This window comes from Buteo buteo, chromosome 13 (genome assembly GCF_964188355.1).
Source record: "Buteo buteo chromosome 13, bButBut1.hap1.1, whole genome shotgun sequence".
In the NCBI taxonomy this organism is placed as follows: Eukaryota; Metazoa; Chordata; class Aves; order Accipitriformes; family Accipitridae; genus Buteo; species Buteo buteo.
This window is the reverse complement of record NC_134183.1, coordinates 39,729,699-39,740,932: the sequence shown is the minus strand read 5'-3', so window position 1 is coordinate 39,740,932 and position 11,234 is coordinate 39,729,699. Positions and strand designations below refer to the sequence as shown.

Sequence of the window (11,234 nt, the reverse complement as noted above, 5' to 3'; positions counted from 1 at the left end):
ATACAGCCACGGCCAGAACAGCAATCAACCTAAATCGAGTATAAAGCCCCTCCACCTGCAAGGGACATTGGTTTAGAACAATGAAGATTAACACCCCACTGAGCATCTGTCCACACCACCTGCCCGGGAGAAGCACATACTGATCTTGGGAGCAATAGTAACTGATTAGCCCACCCCTTAACATGAGTAATTTGATTGGTCGACACAACTGTATTGTAAACGTATGCCAACCCTGCTTTCCTCTATCTCGGGGTCCTCCATGCATTAGGTTGGGCCACCACTACCTGCCCAGCCTAAATAGGAGGATTAATTCCCTTGGTAATTCTACGCTTGGTAATGCTAAGCGTCCTTGTCTCCCTCCTCGGCCGGAAAAAGAACGGACGTTGACGCTGGGCACAGTCCCACAGCCCCCTGGGAGCTGGATTCCTGGGCAGGGTGGCAGCCGTCCTGAGCTCGCTGGAGAGCAGCTCCCCTCTGCCCTGCAAAGCAACAAGGCTGCCCCCTCGCTCCGGGGTTTCCTCCAGTGCCTGCAGAGGCAGCTTGGGTGGCCAAGAAGAAAGTCCCCATGCAGGGTTATGGGCAGGAGATGTGGGGAGAAGGGCAAGGCAAGGCCCTTGAGCTGCCACCCCAGGCCCAAAGGAGGTGAACTTTCCAGAGAGCCCATTTCCTGGCCCGCGTGAGGGCACAGGACAGAGGAAGGGAAGGAGGCATGAGGGCTGGCAGTGCCAGGGAGCATCAGGCAGGGCCGTGGGAGGTGCCGGCAGAGGTGCTGGGGGGAGCAGAGTGGCGCAGCGGAAGCGTGCTGGGCCCATAACCCAGAGGTCGATGGATCGAAACCATCCTCTGCTAACTGGCCCTTTTTTTTTTTCCCTCCTCCTGACAGCTGCTGCCTCTCCCAGCAACTTTTAACCTGCACTGCTCTAGCTCTCTGGGCACCCATGGCCACGGCCCTCCTGTTCCCTCAGCCCTTCTCTCTGCCACTGCCACCTTCTTTCTCCTTTGCCTTCTTAGGAGCCAGCACTCCCATAGTGCCCCTCGCCAAGGCAGACAGGTGGCTGTGGAGCAGCAGGCAGAGCTCCCCCCACAAGGAAGTGGGTGGCTTGGGGACACAGGCGTTTCTCCCTTCCCATCCGGCAGCTCAATCCCAACTTCCCAGCCGCAAGCAGGGACCTCCAGGAATCTGCAGGTGGGGAGGAGGAGGACAAGGCTGCTGCTACTTTGGCAAACACCAATGCAATCAGCTTGACCATCTGGGGGGGTTCTCCATCCTAGTCTGTTTGCTGCCGTGCTCACTCGCAGCTCCAGCCAGGAGCAGGGCTGAGTAGGTGTCGTGGTTTAACCCCAGCCAGCAACTAAGCACCACGCAGCCGCTCACTCACTCCCCGCCCCACCCAGTGGGATGGGGGAGAAAATTAGGAAAAGAAGTAAAACTCCTGGGTTGAGATAAGAACAGTTTAATAGAACAGAAAAGAAGAAACTAATAATGATAATGATAACACTAATAAAATGACAGCAGTAGTAATAAAAGGATTGAAATGTACAAATGATGCGCAGGGCAATTGCTCACCACCCGCCGACCGACACCCAGCCAGTCCCCAAGCGGTGAATCCCTGCCCCCCCCTTCCCAGTTCCTAAACTAGATGGGACGTCACATGGTATGGAATACACCATTGGCCAGTTTGGGTCAGGTGCCCTGGCTGGGCATGAGAAGCTGAAAAATCCTTGACTATAGTCTAAACACTACTGAGCAACAACTGAAAACATCAGTGTGTTATCAACATTCTTCACATACTGAACACAAAACATAGCACTGCACCAGCTACTAGGAAGACAGTTAACTCTATCCCAGCTGCAACCAGGACAGTAGGTATTCCCCGTGGGCACTGTATTGGCCATACGTGGCTAGGTGTTGGCAGTGGTGGGGAGAGGGGCTGCTGCAGGGTGGCCTCTGTGGGGAAGAGCTAAGGGGCTGCCCTGCACCACACACACACACACAGCTGGTTCCAGGGGCCTCCACCACACTGAGCCATCTGCAAAGCTTGTGGCACCCAGGGCACCCATGCTGGCTGGAGCAGGTGGATACTCCTGAAGGAACTGCAACCTGCGGAGAAGGCACGCCAGTGAAGACTTCCCTGACGGGCCTGAAGCCTGTGGAAGAGCCCACGCTGAAAGAGATTTTCCTGTTCAGAAGCGCAGCATGGGGAGAACCCATGCTGGAGTAGTCTGCAGTGAAGGAGTGCAGCTGAGCCTGGAAAAATTGGGAGGCATGGCGGTGTTTTCTTTGTCTTCTCTTGCTCACTACAAGACAAAACTCACACATAGCCTGAGTCTTTCCCTCTCTTCTGGCTGCTCAGGACTGGAATTCAGTGCTGGACACCCACCCCCTCACTCCCATGTGCACGTCAGCAGGTGCTCTGAACCCTAGACTGTACCACAGGTCTGTGCAGAATCCATGCCTGGAGCCCAGGCCTGGTTTGTCCAGTGTCCTGCTCCAACCCTGGGCAGTCCCTGATGCCAATCCACTCTCCTCACTGGCTAGTGCAGCTTGAGATCTCCTAGCAAATACCCCTCTCACACACACACACAAACACACACACACAAAAACACCCCCCCAAGCCCCCCCAAAACCAGAAAAGCACAGTCTGACAGAAATGAGCTAGGAGTAGAACGAAATGAAAACAAGACCAATCGCATTCTTGTTCTTCATGGGTGTGCAAAGGGTTTCCAGGATGAGTTGCTCCTTCCCCTTCCCAGGGATCGAGGTGAGGCGGACCAGCCTGCTGTTGCCCCCATTCTCCTTTGTGCCTTTGGGGAAGATAGGAGTGACAATGACTTTCTTCCAGGACTCAGGAACCTCTCCCAGTTGTCGTGACCTTTCAAAGATAATGGAGAGTGGCCTCTTCTATGGGTCTTTCTTCCTGGAAGTGCTTCACGAGCTGGCAGCAGAAAGATAGCACGGGGATCTGCAGGTGAGCTCCCTGCTACCTGAGTACCTGACTGGCCAGAAGCCAGAAGATCGCTTGCATGTCGACTGTGAGGTCGCCTCTGGCTCTGCAGGCAATGGGCCATCCACAGGAATATCGCTTGTGCTAAGTGCTCGTCTTCATTCCAGAGTGGATACCACTGCATGGTATATCTTTTTATATCCACACACTTCTTGGTCCAAAGGAAGCAGACAGTCCCTGAGAGGGAGATCTGAGAACATGTGGGCATGACAGTGTCAAAAATGGCCGTCCGGCAATCACAAAGCGGTAGGAGAGGCCACAGGGAATGACGCTGTCAGAAGATGCCTCTTCCCTTTGTTTAGCGAGTGGGGGCTTCCTTGCCTGACGTGCTTCTGGGTACACAGGTAGGGTTGGCTGGTCCTGGCAGCCAATCACAGGTCTGCCTGAGAGCAGGTGGGTACAACGGGGTCCGGAAATGGCTGTCAGCCAATCACAGAGCAGTAGGAAAACATGGTGGTTATGGTGCTTAATAAGAAAATGGCAGCTGAAAGAAAATGGTGCCCCCCATGTATGTCGGGGAAGGTACGTCCTGGTCACGTGTACTTCATCGTTCATCAGTGCCGGCATGGGCATTCACCAAAGCAATCATCCATCACCAAAACCAGTGGCAGCACAAGGCAGGTTTTAGCCCAGGAACAGGTAATGCGCGGAGTCCTGCAACACAAATTGCTTACGGGCACGCAGCATGGAATGTGGCAGATGCTCATATCCGGCCAAGTTCTATAGACCAAGAAACTTGTGCTAGAAATGATCCACCTGGCCTATTTGCACATTATATAGACAGAGAATTGTTACCCTAGCATTGCCTGCTTTTTACTTGCTGATTGTTGAGCTGCTACTACACACGTCTACAAGCTACGGACATATCCAGTGCCTAGGAAGAAACCCAGGCTGGTTGCTGTGCCTTTTTAATTCAACCAAAGGGTACATCATGCAACCACATGTTAGCCCAGGACAGCCTGACTGTGACTCCGACTGGGGCAGACTCTGACCGGGGCAGCCTCCGACCGCGCTACCTCAGCGTTATGCCCTCTGGTATTCCCCATGGGCACTGTATTGGCTAGCCATGGCAAGGTTTTGGTAGTGGAGGGGTCAGGGGGTGCTGCAGAATGGCCTCTGTGGGAAGAGATAACGGGCTGCCCTGTGTCAGACACAGCCAGTTCCAGCTCCGCAGTGGACCCACCGCACAAGACAGCTGAGCCGTCGTCAACATTGGTGGCCCCTCTGTGAAAACAAATTCCCGAAAGGGCAGAAAACGCCGGGCGGAGAGAGGTGGGAGGAAAAAAACAGAGTGTGTAAGAGCAGAGACACATCCTGCTTGGACAGGTAAAGGAGTCTGGTGTGAAGCACTGAAGTTGTCCCGGCACAGGGGAGAGGAAAGGCGGTGTTTTCTGTTTGTCTTTGTGTTTCTCACTACTTGCATCTGTTTTAAGTGTCCAAGAATTGATTTTGCCCAAGTCAAGCCTGATTTTCCCACAAGAGTTTTTGCTAAGCCCTGTCCGTGTGTTTATCTTGAGCCATGAGATTTCTCATTGTGTTTTCAGTGCTCTGCATGGCCCTGCGGGTGGGGAAAGTAATGAGCAGCTGGGTGGGCGTTTGTCTGTGCTTAAAGCACCACAGGTACGTGCACACAAACGCACATGCACCTGCATAGTACGTGCGCAGCTGGCCCACATATGAATGCAGATGGGGAGCGTGACCATTACCAGCAGCCAGCAGCTCACAGGCAGAGAAGCACACCCACGTGCCAGCCGGTTGAGGTCGTGTGTATGTGTGCAGGGGGCTGGAAGGAGGAGGCGGGATAGTCTGTGAAGCGGAGGAGCAGGCAAGAGGGCAGTTGGTGACCTGGCAGAGCAGGAGGCAGTCAGGAATGGGACGTGGAGGAGCAGGAGGGAGGCCAGGCTCTGGGCTGGAGGAGCAGGAGGCAGTAGTGTGTGCAGGAGCGTTGGTGGTATAGTGGTGAGCATAGCTGCCTTCCAAGCAGTTGACCCGGGTTCGATTCCTGGCCAACGCAGACCAACTTTTCTTCTGCCTGGCTCCACAGTGCCTTCCCCATTTAGCAACAGCAGGCTGCAGCGGCTGCTTTGCACCATTCTGAGATTCTCAGGCAGTGTTGAAGCACTGCAGCAGGTGCCCGGAGAACCTTGGCATTCTCCATGCCTGGGTGTCACACTCAAGTTTCAGTGGGGCTCAGGCACTGTGCCACCTGCTCTACCTTTGGGGCTAGCCCTGCTTTAGGCAGGCATTTGGACTAGTGACCCCCTGAGATGCCTTACAGTCTACTACCTCCTTCCATGAAGCAACAAGTCCCTGAGAGATCTGTGCCCTCCTTCCTCTGCACCATGCGCAATAAGTGAGCCTCTTCCCCAGAGGAACGGGAGCTCAGTCGTTGCTCTGCACTTGGCACATCCTCTGTGCTTTCACCATGAGTGTCCAGCCCCTTTCCCACAGACTGGCTCCTTGAGATCGGCACAGCACTGACCCAGAGGTTGGTGTGGCACAGCCCTCCTTGCCCAGCCTTCCCAGCTCCGAGGAGGGAAGAAGGAAGCACCCTTGCTGCCCCAGGCACAGTCCACGAGGCAGGATTGTGGGCCAAACGCTTAGCGTGCCATCTCCTGCGGCCCTGGAGGAATGGAGGAAGTCATGGGAAAGGTAGATGTGTGCCCGGAGGCCCTGGGCATGGTGTTGGCATGTGCAGAGAAGTAATTTGTGATGGTTCCTTTGGTTGCTCCCGTGAAGGAGTGCCTTGGCCTTTGCAAGGAGATGCCCCTGTGCTGGCTACTGTGCAGTCCTGTAGTGCGTGTAGGTGCTGCAGTCGCCTGTCAGCCGCCCTTGGTGGGAGCAAGGCAAGGGTGCTCCCAGGATACAGCTCCCCCTGCAGCAGTGCCAGGAGGAGGCTGGCTGAGGTGGGCTGGCTCCGGCAGCTGCGAGGGGGTAGAGTGGCAGAGGCAACGCTCACTGAAGCGGTGGGTCAGGATGGCCGAGTGGTCTAAGGCGCTGCATTCAGGTTGCAGTCTCCCTGGGAGACGTGGGTTTGAGTCCCACTCCTGACAGGCTTGTCTTTGTCTTGCTTTCCTTCCCCCCCAAGGCGATGGCCTTGCTCCTCTAGGCATTCTGTGGGTTAGGTCTTGCTGCGTACCCTAACCGCCACCACTGCCGGTAGCTTAGCAGAGAAATGCTGCTAGAGAGTCCCTATGCCGTTCCTTTCCTTTTTCCACTCTCCCCTACAAAACGTGCGTTCTGCATGCCTCTCGCCTAGAATGTGGACCTTTGGGCATTCTGCAAACATTCACCCACAAAATCCTCTCTCCCTGCTTCCGCTTTCCCCTCCAACAACCCTTCTGGTTGGAGGGCATTTCAGGGAGTCAGAGAGTGCATCCTCCTGCTTCAGGCAGGCTCCCACCAGCTGATCAGTGCTTTGTCCTTTCGGGTCATAAAATACCTTGACGACAGATGTTTCACAGCCTCTCTGGACCCCTGTTCCCATGCTTAGGCACCCTCCGGGTGACCATTTGTGTTTGTGTAGCCAGCTCAACTTCTGACCGTGGCGCTCATCCTCCAGCCATCGCAGTAGCCTCCTGGAGTAGGCACCAGGAGGCTCCTATTAGATCCCCGCTAAGCATTTTCGTCTCCCAGCTGAGCAAGCCTTGGGTCCTCAGCCTCTCCTCACAAGCCCAGAGCCCCCTGCCCCTGACTATCCTAGGGATCCTCCGCGGAACTTGCTCCAGTTTATCATCAGCTTTCCTTGGTTCCCCAGATAGTCCTTCTTCCCCCGTTTTGGAGATGGGGCAACTTTTCCCTCTCCTTAGTCGTCAGGGAGCTCCTCTGCCCTCTGCTCCCAAAGCTGGAGAGCCCCTGCGATGCGTCCTTCCCTCTTTCAGGCCCAGTGGCACACTCTGTAGGTGGCAATCCAGGATGTGGCATTGACCAGCAGGATTTCAACCCAGAAAGCTTCCCTGAGCTGGCAGTTCCTCACCAGCAAACACGGACAGCACCAGTGGGAAGAGGGACAGGTGGGAGTAAAGGCCCACCAGTAAGAGGCCAACAGGGGCATGGCAGGCTCTCTCCAACACTGCTGACAGGACAGAGGCATCCTTCACGCAATCCCACCACAGGTTGCACGAGCACTGGTGGCATTTTTCAGAAGGACCGCAGTCAGGAAGTATGAGCCACAGAAGAGGTCGTCCTGTGCACACAGGAAGAGGAAGAGGGGACATGCACAGGGTGGTATCAGAGCATGCCGGAGCATGTCGGGATTGAGGGAGATGCTGAAGGAGCTGGGATTGTTCAGCCTGGAGAATAGACGGTGAGGGGGCTTCTGCTATATTAAGGTAGCTCACTGGCTTGCCAAGGCCTGCCCTGGGCCAGAAATTTCTTGGGAGTGCAGGACACAGGAGTGGCTTGGCCTCCTGCGTGAGCCAGCCTGGCGTGAGCTGCAGCTCCCAGGAGCTGGGGAGCTCTGGGAGATCTCTGGCTGCCCATTGAAGCCTGTAAGGGGGGCAGAAAGTGTCCTCCCCGCAGTGTCCCGCAGGGAGGAGCAGCATCGGAGGCTACAGTGGACGGAACATTTGCCGTGACCTTGGGGAAGCAAACAGTCTGGGGACCATGGCAGCCCCAGCAGGCAGTGCTGCCAGGAAGGAAACCAAGGACAAAATGCCCCGAGCAAGGAAGCTGCCTTGTGGGCACTGGCCCACACAACCCACTGGCCCAGAACCCTTTCTCCCCGAGTGCTGGGTGAGACTAGCAGAGCCCCAGGAAGACCCTCCATTGCTTGGAGAAACGCTGTCTCAGCCCCAGAAGGGACATCCTTCCTCCTGCAGCGGCACAGCATCCGCATGGGAAAGGGCCGTCCCTTTCCCCGTGCTCCAGCCCCTGGAGTGGGGGGTCCCTCCACCTCTTTGCAAGACCTTCAGAGACTGGGCCCTGCTCTTGCTGCTCCCAGGCACTCCTCCCACCCTGCTCGGTCCTGCAGGTCCCAGGGATGGATGAGGAAAGCCCTCAGCAATGCTGCTTCTCCGCGACATGCGTTCAGATTTGTGACTCTCTGGAATTTTAACCCTTCTCCAGCGACTAGGTTTTTCTCACACCCTCTCTGAATGTAACTCGCCATTTGAAATCTTAGGCTTGGGCACGGCAGCCTGGTCTGTCCTGTGGGTTCAGAAGTACCAGCTGCAAGCCCAGTGCTTTGGGCAGTCCAAAGGTACCAGGCGGTTGCGTCCTCAGTGTCCTGGGCTAAGTCTGAGATCTAGTAGAGTGTCCCCGCATGTGTTTCCTCCTGTCTGACTGCTGGGAGGAAGGGCCCTGCTCTCAACACACAGACTCAAACCCTGGCGCAAGGAGGATAGCTCCAGTGCAGCTTCTCCCCACTGTGTGCGTGGACCCTTGGCCAGGTGGACCCAGGGCATGTGGGAGAGCTGCCTTGAGCTAATAGTAGAATTCACCTAAGTCTGGACCGGTCTGGAGCAGCCTCAGGAGAGAAAAACCTCATTCTCACTGAGGGAAAGGGCTGCTTTGGGGCAGAAGGGGACAGCGTGTCCTGCAGAAGAGGACCAGGGTCTGAAGTCAGCCAGGACTGTGCCAGCAGAGGAAGGCAGTCCAGCTTGTGCAACCCATAACAAGCTGCCTTGGGTCCTCCTGCTAGCTCTTCTCTCTGATGAACCTCATCCCCTGCCCTCTGTCTTGGTCGCCCCCTTCGGCAAGGTCAGAAGCTTGGCTAGGACCGCAACCAAGAGTAAGGATATGTGGTTAACGGCTGCTTAGCATGAGGTACAAGGTGAGAACAGGACAGGCAATAACTTACAGAGGCAGACTGGGAGGCTGTCCAACATGGGGGTGAAGGGAGGCAGCAGCAGAGACGGCAAGGAAAGACTGGGAGATGGAGAGACTGCCAGGCTCAGCCAGGAGCACGTGGCTCGGCAAGGGTGGCCACAGGGGAAGGACCACACCTGTCCAGGAGGTCCCATGGTGTAATGGTGAGCACTCTGAATCCAGCGATCTGAGTTCAAATCTCAGTGGGACCTTGAGCTTTTGGCTCCCTCAGGGCTTTCCTCAGCATGCTTACACATTTAGCTCTCTTCAACTACCTGAAGGGGGGTTGTAGTGAGGTGGGTGCTGCTCTCTTCTGTCAGGTGGCTGGAGATAGGACGAGAGGAAAGGGCCTCAAGTTTTGAGGCAAGGGAGATTTAGGTTAGATATTAGGAAAAAAATCATTACTAAGAGGGTTGTCACACATTGGAATAGGCTGGTCAGGGAAGTGGTTGAGTCACCATCCCTGAAGGTATTCAAAAAGCGAGCGCACGGGGTACTCCATAACATGATTTAGTGGGCATGAGTGATGGTTGGACTCGATGATCTTGAAGGTCTCTTCAAACATAAATGATTCTATGATTAGCAGCCTTGCCTTGCTGTCAGGGCAATGGTTTAATGCACTCTCGTCTTCCTTCCTTTCCTGTGCTCCCAGCCCTGGGACTGACACCAGTGCCCCTTCTGCTGCCCTGTGCCCACCAAACCTCTGCAGCTTTCCTGAGCGCTGGACCTCGCCCCCTCTCTGCTCCCTTGGTCTTGAGGGCTGCTCCTGGATGAGGGCATCCAGCAGGGGCTCAGAGAATCACACAACACCTGAGGTGGAGAGCATGCACTCCAAGCCTGGCTCAAAGCAGCCTCAAGTGGAGGAGGCTATTCAGGGCCTTGTCTGCTTGGATGTGGGACACCTCCAAAGATGGAGATGCTACAACACTCCCTGGGCAACCGTTTCCCGTCTTTCATTACCACTGTGTGTGGCAGTACTTGTATTGCCACCCCTGTCCATTGCTTCTGGTGCCATCCATTTCTCTGAGGCTTTTCTGTCTTTCTCTTGCCTGCTTGTTTATTTGTGGTGCTCTGGTATCAGTTCAGGGAGCTCCACCCACAACTGGCAGTGCCCCGTGCATGGAGACAGACTCACGGTCGTGGGAGAGAGCCTTTATCCTGGGGTTGGCTGGGATAGAGTTTACTTTCACAAGGAGCTGGAGGAGGCCCAGACAGGACAGCTCTCCCAAACTAGCCAAGAGGGTATTTGATACCGTATGATGTCATGCTCAGTATATAACTGGGGGAGCTGGTGCTGGAGGGGTGAAGGGATCACAGCTCAGAAATGGGCTGAGCATCAGGTTCTGTGCGGTGAGCAATTGCACTGTGCGTCACATGCTTTATATATTCTTTGGACAGCAAGCAGCCGTGTGGTGCTTAGTTGCCAGCTGGGCTTAACCCACGACAACCTTGCAGCTATGTTGGCGAACTGAGCGGGGAGGAGAACAAACCACCACGAGACTCCAGCTGTGCTGCACAAAGTCTTTAATGAGAAGGAGGAAATGCAGTGGCACGGAACAGAGACCGAGAAACACGTCTGCTGGGTTCAGGGAGGCACAGAGAATGGCCCATAGCCCAAGGACAAGCTCCAGGCAAAGCGCTTGCCTTTCCCCATTTCGATCCAGCCGGTGGCAATGCCAGCCCACCAAGAGCAGGCCCTAACTCCGGCACGCTCCCTCCGTCAGCAGGAGGTTCAGCAAAGCAGAAGAGAATGAGCCCTTTCCCGAGGAGCTCAGAGCAAAGCAGAGCCAGAGGAGACACGGCGAGGCCTGCAGTGCAGCGAGGAGCAGCAGGCACAGGTCCCTTCTGCGCGGTGGGATGAGGACACTCAGCCCACCTGCAAGCCGTGGCTACGCTCCTGCTGCTGCAGGATCCCTGTCTTCCTTGGTGCTCCAAAGGGGATGATCTGCTGGCTTCAGCAGTTCAGACCGCAGCGGGTGGGAGGCAGACACAGCCCTGACCCCCCCAGACCGAGGGAGCCCCCAGAAGAGATGGGAACCCCCCCGGCGCTGAGGGAGCTCCCAACAGCAGCTGACAGCGAGGATCCCACGGCTGTGCTCTGAGGGAAAGAGGTGAGGATGGGGCCCGGCAGGGTCACCACCACCGGGGAGGCTTCAATGAACACCGTTGAGTCAGCGCAGCGGGCGACACAGGGCTCATTGCAGCTGCTTGCAAGTGGGGTTGGGCCGGAGGCGCCGCAGGGCGTTGGGAGACAGGGTCTGAAGCAAGACATCTCTCGGCGAGGGAGGCAAAGCTGAAACACAGAGCAGGCAGGGAGCATGAACCTCAATATCAGTCTGTCTGTCTTTTCCTCAGCTCTCTCCGTGGAGACTCTTTGTTTTCAAAACACCCAGTGTGCCGACATTTGCCATGGCCCTCATT

At 55.8% G+C, this 11,234-nt stretch overlaps 3 non-coding genes across 3 annotated transcripts; all 3 read left to right on the top strand.

Moving 5' to 3' along the window:
- The first annotated feature begins 777 nt into the window (after positions 1–777).
- TRNAM-CAU (transfer RNA methionine (anticodon CAU)) lies at positions 778–849 on the top strand. Its single transcript has one exon. It is a non-coding gene; the product is annotated as a tRNA-Met (tRNA).
- A 4,098-nt stretch (positions 850–4,947) lies between these two features.
- On the top strand, positions 4,948–5,019 carry TRNAG-UCC (transfer RNA glycine (anticodon UCC)). Its single transcript has one exon. It is a non-coding gene; the product is annotated as a tRNA-Gly (tRNA).
- A 956-nt stretch (positions 5,020–5,975) lies between these two features.
- On the top strand, positions 5,976–6,058 carry TRNAL-CAG (transfer RNA leucine (anticodon CAG)). The gene has a single exon. It is a non-coding gene; the product is annotated as a tRNA-Leu (tRNA).
- The last annotated feature ends 5,176 nt before the right edge of the window (positions 6,059–11,234 follow it).